The following is a 23,978-nucleotide window of genomic DNA, read 5'->3' as shown; positions in this document are numbered from 1 at the left end:
TTAATTAGCACAAATTTTTGGTAATTTCTTCAAAGCTTATCAGTTGATAGATCGCAGTGTATTCTCACCCTCAGTGAGAAGGGTGTTTTATTGTTACTTTTTAGTTTTGTTTCATTTTTGAAAATCAATAATTAACAATTTGATTTTTTTAAACTCATCTTTTACCTTTACACTCATCACAACTTTACCTCGTATCAACTGGAAGAATAAAAAAAACATTGCTGATATTATATATTCCTTACATCTAATAGTTTTGTACCTAAAAGGCTCAAAATGTTCAGATGGAATAAGTAAGTACATCAGCATGGATGACAATATGATGGGTATCTTTCTTAAAGAACTACATGCTGTCATATGAAAACTGTCACCAATATAACAAGTTTAACAAATCTCAGTCTGGGATAAAACAATATCAGGATACCATGTTGTGATTTTCAAGTAAAAATTTCAAAACAACACTGATACCAAGAATTCTTTCCAGTGCCTTTTCATGGAGATTTTTTATTTTAGTTTGATTTCCATGCCAAAAGGATTCCAGGAAAAGCATGCAAGGCTTAAAAAATACAAAATTAAAAACACATTAAACACTTACTTTTAAAACTGGTTATCCATAACTAGCTTTACTTTATCCACAAAGCTCCAAGAAAGGTAGGAGTAGCATCAATTTCTGAACAACCTAAAATGAATATCTATCTGAAATCATTCTTATGTAAATTGCTTATTGATATATTTATTTACCAACACCGTTTCAAACATTTGTTTAACACTATGTTTCCTTAGATTTACTTAGCAACAGGTGGCAAGCTTTCAACAGAATTACATAACAGTATGAAATGCAACATCAGAATACACCATATCAGTAAACAATAATGATTAAGTTAAAGGTCAAAGTATTGGAAGTCCAATTTTTGGTTATTTGAGCTAATATCCTTTATTTATTGTAGATATTCCTTGTAGATTGTAAGAAGTTACTATTTCTCAATTATGTATATGACATTTTAATAGCTCTTAAAAATTCAGTTTGTAACGGTGTTCTTTCAAACTGAAATGTAATCCATCCCAATATTAATTTTACATTCAAAAATCAAACTGATAATAGAATTACATTTTTAAATATTCTTGTAGGGGAAAATGTTACAATAAATTTTGCACTTTGATATACATATATGAAGATGTGCACTTTGGAGTTTACCTGCTTTTGAATTTCTCTTACAATCCTAAACAAAGATTATGAATCATAACTCTTTCACAAAGTAAAACCATTTGCTCCTTTCAAACAGGCTTTGTGTGCTTAGAAAAATGTGTTCATATCTTAGCTTTACCACTAAATAAGTATTCTTCCAAAGTGTTAAATGAAATTGAATGCACTTATAATCTAAAGTACAAATGAAAACATCAAACAGTAGGAATAGAGAAAAGCTGCCCCTTTATTGTATATATGGCCTTAAATCTCTAAAACTGTCACATGTCATCTAGAAAATGTAGTCAAAATTTGTTAAATAGTAGGATGTGTATTTCAATGTAAAATGTTCTTTCCTACCGAAATATTTAGTGCCAACTTCTGCCAAAATAATCTGTTGACAATGACATACCAGGATCTGTTTAAGACAAAGATACACCTAGTTCTTACTTTAAAAAAGATTGAAATAAACAGGTGGTTAAATGTAACTACTTTGACTTTCCTGATATTTAAATTACACACACACAAAGTAACGATTTTTTTTAATTTTGCACAAAGATATAGAAGGGCCATCTGTGCTACCTATCTCTAATTTAACAGTGTAAGTCAAGAGGGAAGGCAGAAAAACAAGGGAAAATTTCAATTATATTTCTTTTATCCATAATTAAATAAATAATTTAGTTTTATAAGTTCTTCCTACAAATTTCTCATGTTTATCAAGATGGTTTCTAGACAATCAAACAATCAGCTACCTACAGGTTAGTATGCCTTTGCAGTTTAAGGATGCAAAACTTGGTTCAGAGGCAAATTTTAGTTTGTGACAATTTATTTTGAAAAAAAAAAAAAAAAATCATAAATGAAATCACAAAATTAAAAAGATAAAATACCTTAAACACAACAAAAAATGTACAAATAAGCCTAGGAGAAGCTACCAAGATTCAAAGTTGCATTCATCCATTAGACAAAAAAGAGCAAAAACCGTCTCCCCCACTAGTTAATATTATTAAGGTATATTTTAACCAAACTGACAGTTCCAACCAGTTAAACAGCAATCCCCATAACTAATGCTGTCAAAGTTTCATTTTCAACTAAACTACCTAACTATAACAGTATATACCAGTTAAATAATGTACTCTTGACAGCAGACAGCTTTATACCTTGGAATTAAATAACCTTATTTACTCCTCTTCTACAAGGATTATTACAGTACATATTCTCTCTGAATTTACAGTGCATGAAGGATAATTTACACTTTTTGGCACTACTAACACTGATAAAGCTAAAGTTAGCTAACCCTAAAGTTAGTTGGAATAGTTTTGTTTTATTATTATCTGGAGAGTGAAGGTCATTTTTCTTCTTCAACTTTAATACCAAGATGACAATATATACCAATTAAATAATGTACTCTCAACAACAGCCACTTTCAGGCTTAAGAATTAAATAATAACCCTATTTACTCATTCATCCTAAAAGAAAGAAATTTACCATTTTAACTAAACCCGTCAAGATAAGGCAAGTAAGTTATAATTATTAAACAGCAAAATATCATTTTAACTCTCACAAAAGTTTAATTCTATGTATTCAGAGAATTATTAACTATACAATTAGGGCCTGGAACAATAACATTTTTAGTTTTGATATTGCCTGAAGCATTAAGAAAACAAGATTAAAATAAAATACAACCATTTTAGAGAGATATTTGACAACTTCTATTCAGAAACTAACATGTGAAGTTAAACACAACAATGATCTTGCTGTAAAAACTTGTGCTGTCATCCAGATACTAGTAGCAAGTTTCTAAACATCAATACCGCTAATAATACAACATAATCGGAAATAATCGGACGTTTAAACATGTGCATTTAGCATATCAATATGGCTATCCATAAAAACTTTACATTCAGGAAATAACAAAACAACCGAAAGTATAGTTCTAGAGGTTTTTACATGTTTTCATACATATACAATTGTCTAAATAATCACATATTTCTACTTATAAAGAGGGCTCAGAGTTCTAAGAAAATTCCAGTGCTTCTACTGCATTCTTCCGCGAGCAACGCCAGGTACACATGTACTGGTTACTAGACTGGCTCTGCTTGGTTAGAAAACACCAGGTTCTGCCACGCAAGAAAGGCATTACTGTGTAAGCAACATAAAAGTGCATTATATACAATAAATCACGCGAAGTTTCTTTCTTCCTTCTCACCTACTGCATCTAGTAATCTACTATATATATCAAGCAAGATACCACCTGCTGGTCATTTTTCACTCCACTGAACCTGAATTAACCCCACGCCAATACGCGGAACTGTTCGCTAGAAACATAACATTTTTCTGCTCCAGATTATAACAGTTATAAAATAAAAACCCACTAAGTGTATTATTTTGTGCCTAGCGCAAGTCCCCCCCCCCCATACAAGTGTTAAATGGATACAACTATACCGTTACTCTCTTGTAGACCATTACTCCAACTTACGTAACTGTCTACGGATCATAGATTTCATACTATACATCGCGTTCGTTCCGTTTGGGCCCGGCATGGCCAAGCGTGTTAAGACGTGCGACTCGTAATCTGAGGGTCGCGGGTTCGCATCCCGGTCGCGCCAAACATGCTCGCCCTCCCAGCCGTGGGGCGTTATAATGTTACCATCAATCCCACTATTCGTTGATAAAAGAGTAGCCCAAGAGTGGGTGACCATGACTAGCTGCCTTCTCTCTAGTTTTACACTGCCAAATTAGGGACGGCTAGCACAGATAGCCCTCGAGTAGCTTTGTGCGAAATTCAAAAAAAAAAAAAAAATCGTTCCGTTTTTGCTCTCTAAAGCAACCTGCTCACAATTTTAAGAGTAATTGTATTTATGTTCCTTAATTTAAAAAAAATATATTAGTGAATTAATAAAATGTGCGTAATAAAAGATAGAAAACTAGTGTCATTGGTGAAACGTTACATGTTAAAAATAAATTATAAAAAACAAATTTATACACACACACACAATTCAACCCGAAATTTGCTTTAAAGGCCATTTAACAAAACATTTGCAACAACCATTGTTTACTTCAGTAATAATTTTTAAAACGACAGAAAATATCGTTAACTTGGCCAAACATTCTGATACAAAAGTTAACTAGATTGTATTATAAATACTGTTTTTTAATTCTTTCACTTCTGTAAACACTGAATTCACCTTGTTAGATATTTTAAACTACAATAAACTAGCAGCACGTACATATTGTAAGACATGTAAACTACAATATTGCAGAGTTGTCCATCAAAAAAGACATTTATCAATTAGTCGTCGCATTCTTCCACCAATCGGTAAAATTTTAAAGTCAACCAACAATGTTGCAAAGGTCTATGTAAACACAAATTTATGATTGCATTTTTCTTATAGCAAAGTCACATCGGGCTATCTGCTGCGTCCACCGAGGGGAATCGAGTCCCTGATTTTAGTTTTGTAAATCCGTAGACTTACCGCTGACCCAGGATACAAGTTTATGAAGACCATAACACACTACACTACACTCTATCACTAAATTATAACCGCCTTTATGGTTGCTCAGAGGTTAAAATTATGCACTTTACAACAATGTAAGATTATCTATCCCAGCAAACCGTACAAGAACAAATCACAATATCCTATAAAGTTGAAACTTAGTTCATGTATCTTATTTGTTTGTTTTATGGTGAGTAAAACTACACGAGAACAAATAGCGTGGCTCAGGCTGGTACCTACGTTATCGTGAACTATAAAAAACGAACAAGTTGCATTCAAGAGCTTTACACAAATATTTCACATTTCAAATGGATCGATAAACGAACTTGCAAAACGTTTAAATTCATATTTGCAGTGAAGGAGCGAGCCTGACTCAACACTCCGTGAAGCCGAAGGAAATGAAATCGAACTATTTCTGACTGAACTTAAACGGGTTTCCAACAATAACTGTGAATTCTAGTACTTTAACAAAGCTTGTTTGTTGTATGGTGCTGTCAGCACTTGGTAATAAAGCTGTTACCGATAGTTACAAATCCCATTGCATTTAAAGCTGTTATAATGTAACCGGTTTGATGAGTTTTGTAACTGTACGCATGATTTGTTTGAAATATTATTCATTTTTTCTAGATATTTCCACGTGATATTGATATTACTGTAAGCTGAAATTTGTTTTATTCAGATGTTAGCTAGAAAGCGCACGACGTTAAAATAGTTCTAGAATACTTAAAACATTATGGAATAATGATCAAGGTAATTTGCGAAATATCTAGAAACAAGGCTACGTTATAAATATAAGAATCAGTGAAATATCTGGTTTTAGTGCATTACCTAGGTAAATGTTAGTTACGGTGTATAATCAGTTTCTTTATCAATTATCTGTGACACTATACAAGTAAATTTATTTATACATCAGTCATAGTACCATCAGTGAGTGAACAAATGTAGAGAGTGAAAACGTATATGAATAAGGGAATACAACTGTGTACAGTAATCTGTACCAACACTGAAGAAGAAATAACCTAATCTTATATCGTTAAGTGAATTGTACTTGGCCTTATTTTCAACAAATAATTTAACAGAACCCACCTAAAGAAATAACACGTTACAAAAGCATGATTTAAGCTACGTCAGTGTTATTATGATATTGTAACACCCACCAACATTGTGTTACTAAGTTAAATGCTTCATAACGTAAAGCATTCTATACTCTCATGTTATCTTCAAAACTACAAATAAGTATGTGTATTTGTTTGTTAACGATATTGAGATCATCTCTTAAACGTAGCTATTTAAACACTTCGATAAATCGATTTTAACGCTGAGAAGGTACTTTAACGTAGTTGTCAAAACGGTGTTTATAACCTATTTTAATCAAATTTAATACCTTCCTAGATTTACATATTTTAAAAGTACCGCTAGGAGTCTTACTTACGAAAATATGGAGTGGGTTTTCTTGAAACAAATACTCGTGGAAATCATTTGATCATTTTTTGTTCTTACGCACGCGCTTTCCTGTGTTTTTTTTACACACACACACAGTTTAATGCAGCCGCTTCTCGCGCTAAGATAAAAAAGCTATGCACGCACACAAACCTTACCATCCACCTTTAAAGTGACAGGAAAAATTATAAGAATAATGTTGATATCTAATTTTATTTCAAGAACAAGATATTCTATAGTAAACTGTCACATTTTAAAATGTGACCTAATTTAAATAATAAAAATGTTGATTTTCCGTGAGTGACTCCTCTTAGCACAACAGAAACGCTCAATTTATTTTTCGCAGTGGGCGGTACAATTAGCTCAGACTTGGCTCCAAATGAAACCAAGGGTGCAACACAATATTTTTTTTAAAGTCCACGAAATAATTGAAATTCACCGATTAACTTAAACTCTTCCCCGACCACTGGAAGCTTTGATGAATTTTTGAAAATCTCAAGTGGAGAGAGTTAGTTCTCTTCTGTTCGTTGTTTACATAGGGGCTTCTCTTACTTCGGAAACAAAATATCACGTGTTTGAAAAAATATCCCGAAGAGGTGACAGTGACAAGTTTCATATCTTTTCTTTATCCATTACGTGAGAAGAACAAGATGAAAATTGGTAGACAAATGTTGATTACTCTCTCTCTCGGGTTTGGGTATCATGTGTACCCTGGAGGGTCAGGTGCTCTTTGACCTCTTCCTCCTTCCTTTACTTATGTGGTCATGCAGTGTTTAATGGTATTAATTGCTGCTTTTTGGGTCAGAGTGAGCTCAATTATTCCGACCCTTTTTCAGGGCAATATCTACGTAGTGGTATACATATATATAGACATTCTTTTGCCCTATGAGTAAGATGTTTAGTTTGTTGGTGGCCCTTTAAAAAAAAATTCCGACGAATGTTATTACTTTTTATTTATATTTTTGTGTGTGTGTGTGTGTGTGTGTGTGTGTGTGTGTGTGTGTGTGTATTCTTTCATTTATTTATTTTTATGTTTAAAATATATATTGATCGGAGAGAGGTGTTTAGGACTATCTTCATGTATGAGGTACCTGTCTAGTTCGCATAATAATTCATTTTTCATCTAATTTTTATCAAATTACGTTATTGTACTACATAGGAGTCTATCTGGTATGGTTGGTATGTTTCAATATTTATGTATAAATTTAGATGATGTTGCTCTGGGAACTCTATATGCTGTTGTGAGGAGTGTGTTTTGTATTGTTTGTAGCTTGGTTTGTTTTGTCACTTACAGTTATCCATGCTAGAACTGCATAGTCGATACTGGTCTAATGTATGTTTTGTAAATTTTTAGTATATTGTCTGTCGATACTCCACTATTCTTGACAGTTAGACTCCTAGCATAGATGGTTCTTCGCCAGACTTTACTTTTAATTTCGTTTACATGGTTAATCCATGTTAATTTTGAATCATAGGTTAGACCTAAAAATTTAGCCGATGTGGCAGTCTACAGTAGTGCTCCATTCATATATATTTCAGACTGATTACTATATACTTTTGTGTTTGTCTTCTGAGTTCCGCGCAAAGCTAAGCTACGCGAGCCGTCCCTAATTTCGTAGTGCAAAACTAGAGGGAAGGCAGCTAGTTATGACCACCCACCGACAACTGAAGAGTGGGATTGACCGTTAACTTATAACGCCTTCAGAGCTGAATGGGCGAACATATTTGGTGTGACGGAGATTTGAACCCGCGACCCTCAGATTACGAGTCGAGAGCCCTAACCATCTGACCATACCGTGCCACACCTTTGTGATACCACCAAATATTACGAAATAAAACAATAAACGCAAAATCTATTCAAAATTAAGGAAGAAAAAATAGCGTTTCACCTGATCTGATGTACTTACAACGTTAGGATGTCGCATCTTTTGAGTTATCTTAGAGGTTTGTTTGTATTTAAACACAAAAGTACACAACTGGCTACCCGTACTGTATTTAACGCGAGTATCGAAACACGATTTTTTGGGTTACAAGTCCGTATGCTTACCGTTGTGCCACACTTTAGAAGAGAAAGGAAGTTTTGGATTAATAACTACTTCCGGCTGTTTAACTTTACAGACACTTTTGTTATGGACAGGTGGTGTTTCCCTGTCGAGGTTTTTATAAGATTTCAAACAATTATTATTTTTTTTATATTAGCATAAAATAAAACTTTAGAGTCTTCAGATCACCAAGTAAAACTGTGTATTATTTGCTATGAATTTCTCATGTAAATTAAATCGTAAATACGTATTCTACCTTACATGTTTAGTTGATCTAAGTCTGGATATTATTTATTATTCAACACTTAAAACTTTATTATAACAAGGCCACGGGTTGGCCCTGTGGGCGAGCTTTGGAAACTAGAGTTTTCAAGCCGGATTCAAATCCGTGCAATATCACAATACATTTATTGTACTTCGAGTTGTAGGGGCCTTATAGGAGCGAAAGTTATTCCCATGGTGTGGGACTGTGGGTGATGGTTTCTGTTAGTAGATCAAAATTGTAGACAGGGGCAGATATCCTTAAGAACGCTGCCAAAAATATAAATACCTTGTTTCAAAAGTGTTCCACCAACTGGAAAATCATGTGTGCAGGCCCGTGTGTGAGCGCGCGCCCAAGTTTATTCATTCTGTCAGGCCACACATGACTGGACTGTAAATCCGAAAATTCATGGTTGAGGTCTTGTAATCGTACTTTTAAGCCATGGAAGTTGGCGCTATAAAAGCAATGTTCAAATCTCACAATTCCATCAGATATAGAGTCCAGGAGTTGGCGGTATGTGTTGTTGACTAGTAACCTTGCCCTTAGTGTTATCAGTTCGAGGTTAGGAAAGGTCAGGAGAAAACAGGTTGTGTAGCTTTGCATAAAATATATCAATAAAATTGATTTGTCATGCTGATATTTAAAATAGGCTTAAGATGGATGACCTGGAAAACGAAATTTTTAGAACGTGTAAAATTATTTCCACATGTATGCGTTTAGATGTATAAAAACACATAAAATAAACAAATATACTTTGCTGTTGCTTGTAATAAGTTTCTATAGGCAAACAAAGAAATGCAAGTTCGTTCATTGTCTCTGAGACAACTCTAACGTATCACTTAGTCTAGGAATTGTTTTTGTGTGTCCGGGTGTTAACTCTACACACATAATGAACTAAAAGTGTTATGTACATGGTAACAGCTGGTCTTCCACTTGTAACCTAAACTAGGTTCCCCAATCCCAAGATCTCCCACCGTATCGTATTACGAGTCATCATCCGCCTTTGTACTGTGTTGCCTTTATCCCGAGACATTCTGTACATTAAATTATGACAAATAGTTCAGTGTTGTTAGATATTATTGAGACCAGCTGTTATAAACTATAAAATTATGTTGTTTTAAGAGAAGGGGCGGGGCAGATAAACATTTGGGTGACTTCTCAGAGTAATATTCAACATTATTAAATGTTTTTTTAAAGAAATAACGAGCTACAAACGTCAGAATATTTGAAGTAGTTACACGTGGATAAAGTAACGCCCAAACTGGTATTACCTTGGACTTTCTCAGGGTAATTTGTTGATTAGGGAACTAACTAAATACTTCGACGGCTAAACAGTGACTGAACTACTCGACTTTAAAATGTACTTTACTATTACCATTATTAAATGAACAGTCCAAGAAATTCCGGTAGTAACAATAGTGCATGCACGTGAAACAATATACATTGACCACATAACGAAACGAGTGTTTCTGCTACTTGATATTTATAACGGGATTCAACAAACACGAATGTAGCCTTGGCGAGAGAAAAGAAGCAGGGATGGTTTTAACAATTTAGTACAGGCGTTTTTCAGCGTTCTATATATTAAGCCATAACTGACCAATATCGAAAATAAATTTCTGTCTGCCTCGTCATCTCCGACACGAGTTCACCGATCCAGACCAAACACGGCATGCTAACCTGGTTGTTCAAAAGCAATGCAAATTCACATTAATTTTTTCTCATACTCTGAACAAGAAAAATATTTCATAGAATGACCCCGTTGTTACCACGGCAGATACTGTAGATGGTTAAGTACGAACAAAGTTCACACCACACAAAATTCTACAAGTCAACTATTGTAAATAGTGTTTAGCACTTCCTAGTAATAACCATAACATGTAGTAATAAAATATCCAGCTATAATGTGTAGAATTGAAGATATTCCTGTTGTTCAAATTTCTGGTCTTTTATAATTCACATAATTTAACTTCAAGTTGATACTAGGGTTAGAATAAGCGTTTAAGCCTGAATTACAGAACTATTTCATAATTAAAATATTTTTGGGATATTTCTTACTTCTTGATATAGAATACAGTTATCCGTAAAAGTAAAATTCAAATTATGAATAACTTTAATGCAATAAACGTACCAAGTTAAGACAGCAGAAATCTTAACAACGTCCCCACTGTGTAGTGGGAAGTTCTGAACAAGAAATGACGCAACTGCTTTGCGATTTACGCAAATTTTTTCGAATCACTTCCTCACTTCCGATCCACTTTCCCCTTCTTAATGAAGGAATGCCACTTAAAATCCTCACAGAGATTTTGGTTTATTCAGCACACTTACGTGTGTTTTGTCAGTAGTCTCTATAAAATAACCAACTAAAGTTTTAAAGGTATAAATTTAATGTGGATTACCACAGCTTCAGAAAGAAAGTCATTATGAGCTGACAGTTCGATTTTACTTGTGTAGACTTTCACTGAATCTGTCAGACATAGTCGGACATATAATTTGTCGCTCAAAAATTTAATCAACTGCACATTACATAATTAATAGTTCATTATAATATAGTTGCAATGTAGCACTGGCTAATACTAAGACAGTGCAGAATATGCCTCTGTTATTATATGTATGTTTGTCAGTTGAGAAAAATTACTGAAACGCAATCTATGCCTTTAAAACTATGAACACATCAAGTTGCCATATAACCCTTTTCCATACCTATTAACTTACACTTAGACCCTTAATTTAAAATACCAAACCAGTTTAAAGTGAGATGAATATTATTCAAGAATTTTAATGATAACCAGTAATAAATTCCAGTCAGGCAACCTCCGTAATGGACAAGGTATCCGCCACTCAGTCAACTCCGGTTATGAACATGGAAAGTGCTACTCAGTCAACTTGGATGTTAAGCATGTTTACCATTAGTAAAATAACCTTGGTGATGGACACAGTAACTATCGCCCAGCCAATCTTTCTGAAGAACATAATGAGCATTACGTAGGAAACTAATTATGCACATAGTAAACAAAGGAAGTTCGTTTTGTATCATTCTGAAGGAAAATATGTATCAGAAAGTACACGACTAACAAAAATCAAAAACTGTATTATATATACCTATATAAAGTATTGACTTTGTTGCTGTCTGTTTTTGCCAACACCTATTTTCCTAGTAGAGCATGAATATGGGTCATGGTAAGTGAGGCAACAACCACTGACAGTAAGAAACTAAAGCCAGATAGTGGAAAATCTCAAGGTAAATGAAATACACAATATAGCGTTTATTCAGAAGTTCGATTAATAACGGCTGCGGCATAGAAATGTTACCACATTTTACAAAGTCTGAAACATGGGATTTGTTTAGTAAATACTTCATACAAGTTTTGGTTATCCAAGTTAATTAATATTTTCCCTGGTTAGCAGTGTGTCAATGTTAAACAAATCTGTTTCGTCACATGACAAAACTAAAGAGTTAAACAACACTCACCTGGTGAGAAGAAAATGTAAAACTGTTGTGAGCCACACTAAGACTTAAACAATAGTTTACGTTCTGATAAATTACTGAATTACACACTTATCTGGTGAAAAGTGCCTGTTAAACCACTGTGAAATAACTCGGGCAAATACTTAAACGGACCTACTTCTGAGAACGAAGCTGCAACATAATTCTGAAAGGCACACATTTACAAAGTCACTGATATGGACGAATTACCGTGATGTATCTGACAAAATAGTTATTTGGTGGCGCTAATTATACGACAAAGTTATTCTTTTAAAATATCTCTTTTCGTGTAAAAAACACAACAATAACAACAACAAAAAACGTTATTTTAAACACCGGACGGTTGCAAAACTCTGCAACAGAAGTTAGATTATAAACACTTCTAATTAAACATATACAAACAGCAATTTAGCAAAGCGTGAAAACTAGTTTTTAGTAAGGTATAAAACAAATGCAAAACAGAAACCATCAGATATACTTACCAGTGTTTCAACACATCAGTGGTTGTAGGTCTTTAGATAATTATGACAGAAACCAAATTTGACAGTTACAATGAACGCAAATGTTTTATTATCTCTGATCTGTGTCTAAAACACCCTGATATCAGTTGTCCAATAACCGCCAAGTAAAAAAGTTGAAACTCAGACAGTCACGAGACTTGTGCGAGATCTTACATTACAGTGACTTTTAATCAGAATTTATAGATATGGTCAGGCGTCACTAATTATTAAAACGAGTGGTTAAGTGTACAAATAAAACGTGTTAAGATTTAATGCCCAGTATAGAATTCTTAAGGGTTTAAATATGAATCGAACAATTACTTCCTGTGCACATACTAGCTCGTCACTACAGAATAGAATTCCTTTCTGGACTTTTTTAACTGGAACTAATTCACAAAAGATTCTTTTCATACGCGCCACACGCATGGAACAAACTCAAATAAAGCGTCCTCTAGCAATTAAGTATTTTGATGCTTTTTCCTAGAACACTGGTCGTCGTTGGCTTTTTTAGGGTTACAAACATGCTCCAATTTCTAAATACCAGTTTCATTTTGAGACATATGATTGGTCACTCAATACCTAAAGTTTTTGTTTTCTTAGATGCATGTTTACTACACAACTCGGTCTGTACCTTAATACGCCACTAACAATACTACTCGTTGTTCATAGTCGAACACCCCCCCCCCAAACATCCCCTTCTTAAAAAAGAGATTTCCAAGAAATCCCCGTTAAGAGAGCCTTTACCCATGACAGTGTCACAAAGTGACGACGGCCTTGAACAACACAAAACCAACTCGCTCCAAGACGCTTATATAAAAACTAAAATAAGTAAAATGTATTATGCCGATTTTAACAATACGTAAGCTGAAAACCCCCCCGCGGCTTTTACACATTAACCTCAAACATTAGATTTTTTATTCCTGTGGGTTCCTGGGTGCCAAGATAAACACGTTCTTCAGGAAGTCCACGCCGAGTCCTTTAGTGTTTTCTTTAAGGTTTTCAGTTTAATTATAAAACCAGCAACGCTATAACACCAGAAAATGGTGGAAATCCATCTTCCATCTCAATGTACAAGTAACATACTGAACAACAAAGACATTATAACGGATCGAAGAATCTGAAACAGACAAAAATATACGTTTAAGGACTGTCTAGTTGAGTGTACGCTACTATTATTCGATGTTTTTTACTTTCTTTTCTCCTAAACAGACACCATTCCACATCAAAGAAACCATGGCAGGTGATTTGCAAATATACACCGTGCCTAATCTCCGTGTCTAAAATTATCAATATATACATACACACATACGACTTTATTAAAATCTTTTTGTGCTGACAGATAACGAGTGCATAGTTTAGTCAATGGTATCACAAGTACGGCTTGCTCTGTGCAAACATAAAACTTGCCCGAAACCATCCCAAAACATCTACTCCTATATATCCATATTTCGCTGTTTTTCGTTTATTTCAAGTTAAGCACAAAGCAACACGATGTGATCTGCTAATTAAGGGTATCAAAGCCCAGAGTTTAGCAAACATACCGCTGTACTACTGTTTCAACATACCAAATCAAATAAGACACACACATGGAATTACATTGGTCCTAAAACTCACGTGCAAGTGCTTCAGAGTGCTACCACTACCCGCATATATCCTTTATCTCAAAAACCCAAGAACGACCACGTTAGACTAAATATACATCTAGAGTTCACCTATAAATGTCGCCCATTTTCAACTACTGGTCAGAAAGGAGGCAGTATCCATAGCCACAACAGATTTGTCCGGCTTTGTGAATCGATTAACGAGACAGACTGCCACTGTTATAACGCATCCACAGCTGTAAATGCGGAGTACAAGGGCATTCAACAGCATAATATCTCTAGCCCCGTACCCTCAGATCAGCAGCTGGGCACGGAAGTCACTCAGCCACGGCCGGCCAACTTGTACACGTAACGAGAGAGCGTCCATTTGCTGATAAAAGTTTTAGCTTCAGAGTTTACAACGAAAAAAAAATATCAGCTGAAGTTGTTGTTGTTGTTGTCATCGTGCTTTTGTATATTATTAAAATGTTTTTAACACTTTTCCAAAAACACAAATATAATTGACACTTCTACCGTCTGGACGACATTAGATAAGACTGCTGTACTTTTTGGCATTAACATCGTTTAACCCAATCAGAAAATGTCTGATATTATAATTTCCAACTTCAGAAGCTCACTAAAGCAACATGACAATGTTCTTTGTACTAGATCAGTTCCCACCATAGCAACATGACAATGTTCTTTGTACTAGATCAGTTCCCACCATAGCAACATGACAATGTTCTTTGTACTAGATCAGTTCCCACCATAGCAACATGACAATGTTCTTTGTACTAGATCAGTTCCCACCATAGCAACATGACAATGTTCTTTGTACCAGATCAGTTCCCACCATAGCAACATGACAATGTTCTTTGTACCAGATCAGTTCCCACCATAGCAATATGACAATGTTCTTTGTACTAGATCAGTTCCCAAGATGAGGCATGGCAATAATCACTGTGCGTAATAATTTATCTATATATAAAATATTAATTTGAACAAACAAATAAAAAAATCATTTATCTATTTCTTTAAACGCAACGGCAGAGAGAAGTGAAATAGCCTACACACGCTTTTAGCGGTAATTACCTACATGGGCATTAAATATTACACACACACACACACGTTAAAAATATATGTTAATTCATGGTTCGTACTGTCACACTATCTCAGTTAGTCATGTCCATTGTTGGCGAGTCCGACAGCTAAACAAATGAAATTAACGAACCTTTAAATTTGAGAAAACACGTCAAGTGACAAGCAATGGTGTACTAATGGGGGTGCGAGGGGTACCATCGGGAGAGTTGAAATACCAGTACAAGTTTTCAAACCAAATGACAAATTCGCCAAAGTAAGAATAAATAAATAAAAATGTTCAAACTATTAAAGTAGCTGAATGTTAAGTGTTAATTTCCAGTATAAAATAATTTTTTTTAGTTTTATTGACAATACAAAGTTTACAAACGAAAAATGTAATATTTAATAAAAATTATACTGAAAGGCAAACGTTGACGTTTTAATCATCAGTTTGTTAAACATGGAATGTCAGTTACAGCCAGATGTCTAAGTCTTGTTCATTTGACACTGACTCTACATACATGAAATGCTGGTATTTATAACAATATCATGGTATTTGTACTAATGTCCAGTAATTTTTGACAATGTGGTATCATAGTGATGTTATAATAGATGATAAATGCATCGTCATGATGTCACAGAAACTCATGTTTATGAATAATGATCCCTGACACTACTGGTGATGAATAAAAAAAAAAAAAGTCATTATTTGCACTAATCTGTACACTTTTTTTCGTACAACCATGACTATTGAAGTACTACGATATCCATGATTGAGCGAGTTTTATTGTGATAACTACGTGGTAATGTTACGATGGTTGTGGTGATAGTACTGCATGATTTTTTTAAATACAACTACATGGTGATGTTGAAACAGAGAGGATGATCATGCAACTGCATGGAGATGTTCTAATGCTTACATTCTTAATATAGTAAACACCGATTCAGATTTTATATCAACAACTACAGTACTATTATATACTGATCAGATTGGTGAAGAGATCAGATACGACCTTATTCAATGTGACAAGGCTGAAGTAAAGGAATCATTTTTGGGCTTCTTCCCTGTGCCGGAAAGACTGTTGCCAAGCTCACAGAGGATATCCTGAAACATCTGAGGAAAGATGGATAGGACATGAACCTGTGCCATGGTAAAGGATATGACAATGACGTAACTAGGTCTGGGATTCATGGTGGTGTTCAGTCAAATATGTTAATCCCAAAATTTTGTGTAAATCTTTCTATGAACCTTTGCAGAGTGCATACATTTGGAAGTATTTATTAATGTGACTTTTTTGGAACCTTGTTGAGAGTCCATTCCTTCTTTTCAGTCTCACCTCATCGACGGAAAATGCTGATGGAGAATGTAGACATAACAGTCAGGACTTTCCCTGACAAAATGGAGGGCTCATTATGACAGTGTGAACCCAATGAAGGCAAATTTCGAAAAGCTGATTTCTACTCTTAAAGTGCTGTGCAATTCCAAGAAAAATGTGGAAACAAGAGAATCAGCTCAGATTTTGCTGCTGCTGTATGTGATTTATCTTTTTTGAGTTAACCTTTCTTTCTGGTGTGAAGTCCTGGAAGAAATTAATCTCACATAAAGGTATTTGTAAACACTTGGAATCAGTATCACAATGCATTCTTCAAAGCCAATTTCAAATATTTACAAACTGCTAATTTTCAAGGAACAGTTTTAGAAAGGGCCATTAATTATACAAAGTGTGAGAAAATGAACATTTCTATGGAGAAAAGAGGAAGAGTATAGCTCCGGAAAAGAATTCCAGAAGAGATGGCAAAGGATGCTAGTGTAACAATGTCAGGGAGAATAGAAAAGGGCTATGTTTGAATGTCTTGATCGTCTTCATCAAGAACTGGAGTTTCGTTCTAAGTCAAAGGATCAAATTCTGTCAATATTCGCTGTTATTGAGTCAAACACTTTGGTTGTTGCAACAGGAGAACTTTGGAAGTGTATCCCAAGCTTGATTCAGGTTTTTGATTAATTTTCTGATGAAGATAGTGTGGAAATTGGACGACTTCGGAGGCATTTGGAAGCAATCAAAATCAGCGTTGAAGAGGTAAAGAAATGGACAGCATTGCAGTTTCTGGAGTTTATTGTGAAATGGAATTTTTTTGTTAAATCTCTGCCTAGCTTGCCACTGTGTTTGAGATTATTTTTGACTCTGTTGCTTTATGTGAAAGTTTTTCCAAACTAAAATTCCTAAAAATTTCTTTCGCTCGACTATGAGTCAGACAAGATTGACATATCTGGCTTTATTTTCTATTGAACATGAATATACAAAGAAGGTGAAATTTGATGAGGTCATTAACCAATCTGCAGAAATTAAGACTCAAAAGCAGAGACTATGAAACCCCCTCTATTCACCTTTGAAAAATAAGCTGAGCGTTGAAACTGAATTCCTTGTGTTTTTGTAAAAAATAAATGCAGTATTACCTGTTCACTAAATTTTTTATTGTCCAACATTTTTCTTATCTCCAGTTTACTTATGACAGTGCTGCACTGTTTAAAAGTCTACTTGCAAACATTATAAAGTATATATATACTTTAAACATTCTTTGTTTAAATTTTAAAATTATTCATGGGGGAGGGGGGCAAAGGAAGGATCCGCTCTGGGTGTCAAATACTTTACGTACGCCCCATTAAGTCCCTGGAAGTTGATTAGATGATTTACTTTGAAACTTTACTGAAGAGTTTGTTTTTTGTTTGTGTGTGTGTGTGTTACATTTCCATAACAACTGTAAGTACAAGTAACCCCAGTAAAGAAATCACACTTTTGCCAACATGGCAAAACTTTCAACCCTCTCAGCTGATGCATTCGGTGTGACGATTAAATTACAAAATTAATAAATTTCTACACTATTCTGTCCCCAACGTCTGTCAACAGAATGCCTTACATTTTCATTCTTAGATATGGTTACTTGTTATTATTCTTTAAAAGCATATCTCCATGTGAGAATAACGAATTACTTCTCATACATAGAGTTGTTAAGCACAAAGCTGCTACAGAATGGGTTATCCCTTCTCTGTTCATCACGGTATTGAAACACAATTTTTACTGTTATAAGTACGCGGATTTACCACTGAGCCACTGGCAGGCTTTAACAAACAGGAAGTTTCTAGATGTAACAGGTAAGTAAAGATAACCAATAACAGATTAGATTAAAAAATAAAATAAAATCACTAGTGACACATACCATTGTACTGCCATTCTAAACCTTACTGTTAAATCAGTAACTGCGTAAGTACACACAATCAGGATATTAATACAGAATTCACATCATTTTTACAGAATAACGAAAGCACGAAAACGGGGGCATCATCCGAAACGCCCACGGAATACATTATGCTTCCGGAATACGTAAAAAGGGAACTCACTGGACACTGGTGATTCTTGTAATCAACACAAAGCGATACAAAAGGCTATCTGTGCTCTGCCCACCACCGTTATCAAAACCCGGTTTCTAGCGGTGCGTGTTTGCAAACATTCCGCTGTGCCTCTGGTGGACTGTAATAAAAGGAACACAATATCGTGTGTAACTGCAACACAAAATGGAAGAAATTCGATAATCAAATTTCGACAAATTCGTGTGCACTCTTCAGTTTCACGTTGTCTATATTTTATCATTATTATAAAGTAAAACTAAACCTCTACACTAATTTTTCGATATAACGTATTTTTATGCCAGTATTTTCCTGTTCTTGTAATACTTTTTTTGTTCTAAAATAGACGAACGTGTCCTTTGGCGATTCAGTTTATAAACCGGTTACTATATAAGATCTAAATCCTTTCTTGGAATGTTATAAACATTACACGTACTTCACTTACTCATTGAAATTGCGTTTTTAATTTTCTATACATGTATGTTGATTTTATTTATTAAATGATTTGTTCATTGTGGAACGGAACTGTCCTTTAACGCAATCGCAATGGTATTTTAATCTATATATTGACAACACGAAAACAAAATAAACATGGTCTTACTCCTAACGTTCTTTATGTGGAGTTTAACCACATGTTCAACACGTGGACTTGGTTTTCAATGGTGTTCACCTACCGTTTCGTTTACAAATTCAAAATTATCCCCCCTCCCTCACACACAAAATACACCTTCAGGACTGAAATTCATGCACGCATGACATGTGATACCAAGAAATCTGCAAATTGTGTGTGGCTGGCGAAGAAAAAGCTAATATTATTTCTTTAAAAAAGGTGTTATATTTTAAACCATTTTCCACGTGCTAACTATTTGTTTGGTAACCTATAAAAACTGAACTAGAAATGAACAGAAACCCTACAACCCGAGCGCTTTTGAAGGGTCCACATTTCTTTTAAGATTTCTTGAACCTACGTGCTTTTCTAACATCGTGGAAAACTGAATTAGTTTAGTGGTGCAAGCAGACACAAGAGAAACACGTCATGAAATTATTATAATGAAACGCTACCATGGCAAGAGAGACCTGTTGCGTAGAGACACATACGCAAACGTGTAAAGGAAGTTTACAGGTTTTCCTTACGAGGTAAAATTCATAATTATACTAGCTACCTAAACCATAAACATCAAAAAGTGTTTGTATTAAACATGCTGTTACGTCATCATTCTGTTGCAAAAACAAAGCAATATTTACAAATATTATTAACAAAGTTTACCAAAGCTAATTAAAGCCTTTTACTATATTAGGGTTATTAAGATAGGTGTTAAAATACTTTTTTTGTTACTTTAATTTTACGCAAATAACCCGCGGGCTGTATATTAATTTTCAAAAATGCCAGCTACGGGTATGTTAATGTACGGGCAATACCTTTTTGTTTGTTTGAGATTAAAATTATCAATTTTCTGTTCCTATTCTATTCCAATTAATATGTTTATTACCAATCCCAGTTACCCATATTCTCTTGTTAAAGGACATAGTACATGTACGAATACATCGGACTGTATTTATCAATATTTTAATATATTATAACTGCTCTTTAAGTAATTGTTCACGTATTCGAAGACACGTTTCACTTTCAATGTGTCCCAAAGCATTACCTTAACCTATAATCTGCGATTAGCTTCACCACGTGACATAACCACAGGAAACCTCTGTTTAGTAAAGGTTTATTGTGTTGCTGTAATATAAAAGATTCTTTGATCTCTATAGCCCATTGTACAGCTTTGTACTTAATTATGAACAAACAATTTCTCAGTGTCGCTGTCTTGTGGGGTGAACAAGAGGACGGGTATTACGCGCTAAAATTTTCTCGAAGCTTTCTCCCCTCACGTAGGACGTACACCAGGGGTGCATTATTAACGTGAAAATACGTTACTACACTACTGGCTAACAATTGTAATCGCTCTTTCCCTCCTCCAGGAGATCATTTGCGCCCCCATTGAGGACGGCTCTATCTTTGGGAAACTATCAGAAAGTTGGGTATGTTTGTTTGTTTTTTGAAATTCGCGCAAAGCTACTCGAGAGCTATCTGCGCTAGCCGTCCCTAATTTAGTAGTGTAATACTAAAGGGAAGGCAGCTAGTCATCACCACCCACCGCCTACTCTTGGGGCTACCTCTTTTACCAACAAATAGTGGAATTGACTGTATTATTATAACGCATGTTTGGTATGATTGGGATTCGAACCCGCGACCCTCAAATTACGACTCGAGCGCCCCAATCATTTGCCCATGCCCGGCAAAAGTTGAATATGAACTTAGGTCAACCCACGGTCCTTCTTCCGGTTACATGTTTCTGTAAGAGCGAACATTTTTCGAAACTTTCACCAATAGTAACTTTCAGAGCTAATAGAGTTCGTAAAACATTGGAAATATTTAGTAAATATCTAATGTATTGTTTGTTTGTTTGTTTGGAATTTCGCACAAAGCTACTCGTGGGCTATCTGTGTTAGCCGTCCCTAATTTAGCAGTGTAAGACTAGAGGGAAGGCAGCTAGTCATCACTACCCACCGCCAACGCTTGGGCTACTCTTTTATCAACGAATAGTGGGATTGACCGACACATTATAACGCCCCCACGGCTGAAAGGGCGGGCATGTTTGGCGCGACCGGGATGCGAACCCGCGACCCTCGGATTACGAATCGCACGCCTTAATGTGCTTGGCCATGCCGGGCCAATATCTAATGTAAAGTACGTACAGAAATAAATACGTTAAACGCTACATTAATAAACTCATGTTACAAACGTAATACAAGACAGAAAAAAAATCACTTACAGGAACGAAGAAACTACTTAATAAAGAGTAAATTCTAACAGATGAATTATTTCATATTTAAATTGATTGTCGCATTAAAATACTACATTTTCCATTTCAAATATTTTAAGATAAACGTCCATCTAATCGGTCCGGCATGTCCAGATGGTTAAGACACTCGACTCGTAATGTGAGGGTCGCGGGTTCGAATCCTGTCGCACCAAACATGCTCGCCTTTTCAGCCGTGGGTGCGTTATAATGTGACGGTCATTCCCACTATTCGTTGGTAAAAGAGTAGCCCAAGAGTTGGCGATGGGTGGTGATGACTAGCTGTCTACTCTCTAGTCTTATACTGCAAAATTTGGGACGGCTAGCGCAGATAGCCCTCGTGTAGCTTTGCGCGAAATTCAAAAACAAACAAACAAACGTCCATCTACATTTCTATCATAACGTATATCGCAGCGTCTACAATTAATTTATACACTTTGACTTGCGTTTAGCTCCAGATACTATTGGGTCTTGACGAGTTATTCAAATTTGCGGAGCAGCCAAAATTCATACCGCAATTTACGAACATTAAAAACACCCTACGATTAACAGCTGTTAACATGGGCTTGATGCTAGTCCGAAGATTCTCCGTAATATTTTAATGTATACAGACATCAATACTTCAGTCACCATGGAGACTAGGTTTTCTGAGAACCATGTAAATGTAAACACGGAATTCTCTTCACAGTAAAACTTTAGTGGTCATTTTCTATGAAATATATAAAGTAAATAACCGAATCTAGGAAGCAGTGAAACAGACGATAAATCTTATATCAACACAACATTACCCTCTCGCTGTCTACTTAAGGTTACTGGCGTATTTAAACACAAATAAACCGTGGGATATATATTAGTTTTCAAAAATTCCAACTGCGAACTATGGTATTGTGCGGATAAGACGGTATATTTTGTTGACGTTTGTTTTTAAGACTTAAATTACCAATCATTCATTCCAATAAATACGCCTATTACCAACATCTAGTTACCCGTATTCTCTGGCCAAAGGATAAAGTACAATGCTTTTGACTGTATTTACCAATAATTGAATACATTATAACTGCGACTTAATTAATTCTCGTGTATTCCAAGACGAATATGTTTCACTTTGTGTCCCTTAACCTTCAACCCATGACTGGCTTTTCCACGTGACATAATCACAGGGAATCTGTTAAGTGGAGGTTTTTATTGTGTTACTTGAACGTAAAACGATTTTAATTTTCTTGTCTTCCACAACCTGTCTGTGTCGCTGGTTTTCGGGGTGTACACGAATGAAGATAATACCAGCCTAAAAGTTTCTTAAAGCACTTTTTTTCTCAGCTGTGGGGTATACTAGGAGGTCGGGTTATTTACGTGAAAATACGGTATTTTAACCGGTGATCAGCTATCAGCAATACCTTAGCAAAGGTTTTGTTACGTTCATTTGTGTGCTCTAAGCAACAAAACTTCACATACTACTAGAAAATCAAAGTTTACCTACAATTTGTTACTGTCGTATCATGTTGAAGCTGCTCCCAATCTAAAACTCCTTACGTTGGGTCAAATGTTATGTATATAATCCACGTAATACACATAACATATCGTAGTTTTTACAACAGATCATTCATTATTACGTTGTTGTTTTTGTATCTAAGGCTATACAACATAACAGGTCTGTGCATTGTTCTTACAAGTCATAGAAAGGGGCAAATAAATCATTCGAAACAACGCGAAAATATTATAAATTCACATAAGACGTTAGCAGTTCCAGTACATAATTATAAAGTCTTTTGTCTAGCCCTCACCCGGATATAGTCTCTACGTTGTACCTAACGCAACTGTAATTCACTGAGAAATTTGGAGCTGAAAACTGTACAGAAAAAACAACAAAACATATGATAACATATGAACTGTTACACTCACACGAGCGTTCCACATGTACACGAGACTTGCCTTAACGCGTAAAAGCTCTCTTTACGGTTTACCCGCAGAACACAACTTGGCAATGATCCTAAAGCGTACCGTTATCACAAGGTCTCATAATTACCCAAAGTACGCTCTAAATTGCCACGTAACTAAAAGTCTGTGTAAACATCTTCATACTCAACTTCCTTACACAAAGCACGACGTCAACCTATAAAAAAAAACACCATAACTGATTAGATAAACGTTCCTGTGGCATTCGGCATGTCAATCTTCTATTGTTATAATAGCAATAATGAAACTCTTGCTTACATGTATCGCACTGGAAAAAAACTTACTACTTGATGTAAAACCTCCAGTTTCGTAAAATTTTTATCCTGTGTGCATGTAGATTTGCAATAGTGGTAGCAATTTTTTTCCCGTTTCCCGTCACAAAGAACTTTATTTTTCTTCATTCGAATGTACAGAAAAAAATTGAGCAGCTGAATTTGCTGCACGTAGTGGAGCAAAATGAAGGTGGAGAGGTTACACGTATATTCGACGTTTACGGAGTTTTTTGTTTTTGGTTTTGAATTTAGCGCAAAGCTACTCGAGAGCTATCTGCGCTAACCGTCCCTAATTTTGCAGTGTAAAACTAGAGGGAAGGTAGCTAGTCATCACCATCCACTGCCAACTCGTGGGCTACTTTTTTACCAACGAATTGTGGGATTGCCACATTATAACGCCCCCACGGCTGAAAGGGCGAGCATGTTTGATGCG

The 23,978-nt window shown here is 35.2% G+C and overlaps 1 protein-coding gene across 18 annotated transcripts in view; it reads right to left on the bottom strand.

The window, feature by feature from the left end:
- LOC143257073 (cytokine receptor-like) overlaps positions 1 to 23,978 on the bottom strand; it is a 120,614-nt gene that overhangs the window by 61,409 nt on the left and 35,227 nt on the right. For 9 of the 18 annotated variants that reach the window (XM_076515253.1, XM_076515245.1, XM_076515244.1 and 6 more), the window contains one exon: positions 593 to 676. The exons of 1 other annotated variant lie outside the window; for it this stretch is intronic. The gene's annotated coding sequence lies outside the window, so the exon portion shown is untranslated. Of the gene's footprint in view, positions 1 to 592; positions 677 to 8,706; positions 9,084 to 12,387; positions 12,891 to 22,797; positions 23,039 to 23,978 lie in introns of those variants that run through there. 8 more of the 18 variants (XM_076515248.1, XM_076515246.1, XM_076515235.1 and 5 more) reach the window with 4 other exon arrangements.

Source organism: Tachypleus tridentatus, chromosome 7, assembly GCF_004210375.1.
Source record: "Tachypleus tridentatus isolate NWPU-2018 chromosome 7, ASM421037v1, whole genome shotgun sequence".
Lineage (NCBI taxonomy): Eukaryota > Metazoa > Arthropoda > Merostomata > Xiphosura > Limulidae > Tachypleus > Tachypleus tridentatus.
This window is presented reverse-complemented; position numbering and strand designations above follow the sequence as displayed.